Genomic DNA, 3405 nt, shown 5'->3' with positions numbered 1-3405 from the left:
ATAAGTTTAGTGAGCAAGGGGCAGTATGGGAAATGGTAACATGCCAAAGTGCAACATAGCAGTGGCGATTCCATTTAGTCCTAAGGTTGGTCTTGCATGTACGAGTATTCTACCTAAATCTTTCAGAAGTGGTGTGCCTTCAACAAAAAATTTGAGGTGCGTGGAGCAGCTTAGTTTTCTTTTCTTTGTCACTAAATGAAGTTTCTCTATGACAGCTGCCCTTTCATCAGCAGCTTGGTTGTTTTCATCTCCTGATAAGGTACTGTTGATAGTTTTACAGAGGACGCAACGCCTATCACAGTACGAAAATCCCGCCATATGCTAAGGCAACAATTGGTGCTTACTTATCGGTAATGGGGGTGTAACAGCCCATATGAGTGCCTGTGGCACTGCAGGGGCTCATTGCGCATGCACTGTGTTTCTCAGCGAGCACTAAAAAGTAGAGCCTATTGAAACTGCGCTCGCCCCACCATGGTGGCTGCTTTCCGTTTAGGGGTGGATTGCCAGAAAGAAAAAGAAAACACCCCTCTACTCAGTTACATGTACGTGAAAGAACCCTAGGTGATGAAGCAACCTGCGCTCCCCCACTACAACGTGCCTCACGATGCATGATCATGATGCGGTTTTAGCATGTACTAAAAACCCTTAAAGTGTTGCTCCTTTGGGGCTGAAACTTCTTGGAGCTGCACATTTTGAGTGACAGTTTTTCTTGCTCTAGGTGCTCATTTCAAGCTGGAACACACACTCTGGTAGCTATTTATGCATGTCGAATGATAATAGTACACAGTACACGAAAGCAAAACAACTGTTGTGGAAGCTTAGAAAACTAGAATACTGAATCTGCCCCTTGCAACCACAGCGGCAGTGGCGTTCAAATTCCGTCTCATGCATGGTTGCGCCTGCAGTGACGAGCTCTTGTTCCCTATAAAAGTGAGGCAGAAGTTTCGCCATCAGAAATGTATTTGAGGACCGTGATGGCCTATATAATGCTTTTGTACACGTGAGCCTCAGATTCGTGCTCTGCAATTGCCATTAGTTTATCCTTAAAATGTGCAGATGTGGCTGACACCTTTTTAACACGCGAGAGAAGTGTGTAGCCACATTTAACAGCACCACTTAAATGGTCAAGGCTCGCTTACAAAGCATATTACCGATGCTACTGCATGCCAGAGAATGACCATTGCTCTCCGTGGTGAAGTGCAAGCTTGACACTTCGCCGTCATTATCATCACCAGATAGTTATCATAATGACGATGCAGCGCGTGCAGCCGGCGAAGGAACGCCAACAGGTAATGCGGGCAGCGTGGAATTTCATCACAGTGCTGTATGCCGTTTAAGACGCTAGATGGCGTTAGTTGCATTCAGCGGCTTGTCGTTCTCGGAGCTCTCCCAAACTGAAGCTGAGACGAGCTAATAATAAAGACACTGTAGTTATGTGTTGTGCACTGCAGCAATCAATGTGCTGTGGTATGATTATTTGGAAAAAAAACGTCCGACCCAAAGTTTTTGGCACTACCCTTTTAAGTACACTGTAACTCAATCATCCTATTCTGGCATAACATATTCGAGAATCTTGCGTGCACTAGGATCTGATTTCAGGGCAGACAAAGTGTCGGAAGTTTTTATTATGTGCTTAAAGGACCCCTGACACCTAATTTGGAAACTCCAGACGCATGTATTGATAGTCCTGCATGCGTGGACACTTCTGACCAAGTATGAGTCACGAACATTGCCTTTAAAGGAGCACTGACACAAACTTTCGAAGGCGAGATAATGAGTGAAATAGATGTACGTGGAGCCATACACAACGTCTACGAAATATCAAGGTCCAACAAAGCCTAGAACGTATTTAAAATCAATTTTAAAGTGCATGCCGCGCGACTGAGCGAGATGCGAGCGCCTCGCGACGCGGACATCAAAGCGGGGGATGCGTAAACAAACTACGTCACGAGTTTGTGTTGGCTGGTGGCTCGTTGCTGGTTGCGCCCTTGCCCTTGCGTATTTCTTCCTCCGTGCCTGCGGCTCTTCGTGTGTTGGTTGTGCTCTCTTCCGCTGTTCGCTCGTCGTGCCCGTGGGTAGATGTTACGCACCACCTCTGTAAACTCTGTACATATTGCGGCCCTGACTCCACGATAAGTGTGAATATGCCGGGGTTTAACTGCGTGCTTGACTTTTGCAGTCGAAGTCACGGTTAGGCTGAACCATGCACAGATTTCCCGCGGATGGCCCTCGCCGGCAAAAATGGATTGAGTTTGTGCGCGGTACCCGACGCACAGATTGGACGCCACGTAAGACCAGTCGCATTTGCACACTACACTTCGAGCCTGGCTGCCGCAGAAGAATTCCGCCGGACTCGGAGTCGGCGCACCATCTACATGCAGATGCTATCCCGACTATCTTTTACTCTGCAGCGTGTCCCCTTCCGGAAAGTTCACATCCCAAGCGGCCTCGACTACAGGCTCGCACTGCTTGAGTGGTGCTCTCGCTTATTGATAGTATCACATGTGATGACGCCTGTTATCGCGCAGGCAAGCACGGACGCAGAGATTGAGGCTGCTGTGTCCCCTCCCATGTCCGTGGACATCGGCGCTGACTGTGGGATGAACGAGGCCGAGAACGCAGGAGGTGGGCATTTATGGCGTTTTGGTGACTGAGAACGAGTTCCATTGCGGCCGTTTCTTCCTAGCAGTGCGGGTGTCCGATGTCACTCTTTAGATTGCGATATTGGTGATCGAATGCCAGGCTCATGTTTGGCTCTGGCACAAGCTGCACAACAGTGCCGATCATGTTCAAGCATTTCAATCGAGAGCAGCCTTGGTCGCGATCGAAAGTGGACGCGTATATCTCCGCTTTATCAAACGTTGCTTCTTGGCACTGGGGAAATGACATGTCATCAAGTCGTATTTGAAAACATTGAGATGCGCGTGAACTTCTGCGAGTTGGAGGCGAGGCCGCGTCCCGCAAGTAAACGGTCATCACGATAGGGATAGGTGACAGCATGCTAAAGCTAGAGACCCAATAAAAAAAAGGCTACTGCAACTTCAGCACATTTCAGGGCAATTTCAATTTGACCCTGATATTAAGCTCAATATTTAACTACTGCTTAGTGAGACGGTTTATGAATGAATAACAGCAGTCCCATCCAATGCATGTTGCACAATATTGGGCAATTTTTAACTAAGAAGCTGCCCACGAGTATGTTGAAAAAAATATATTTGTACTGCACATGAAGCAAACAGCACGTAATCTGTAGTTTTAAACACGAAGAAAAATTATTTAACTACATTATATGAGAACTAGACTGAAGCCAAATACCTGACTACTTATTTCCACAGGGGAAGTAAATGTGGACGCACAAGTGCAGTGCTCTGTTGAATTATGCTCCAAGGCAACTCAAGTGGTGCG

Source organism: Rhipicephalus sanguineus, chromosome 2 (genome assembly GCF_013339695.2).
Source record: "Rhipicephalus sanguineus isolate Rsan-2018 chromosome 2, BIME_Rsan_1.4, whole genome shotgun sequence".
Taxonomy (NCBI): domain Eukaryota; kingdom Metazoa; phylum Arthropoda; class Arachnida; order Ixodida; family Ixodidae; genus Rhipicephalus; species Rhipicephalus sanguineus.
This window is presented reverse-complemented; position numbering follows the sequence as displayed.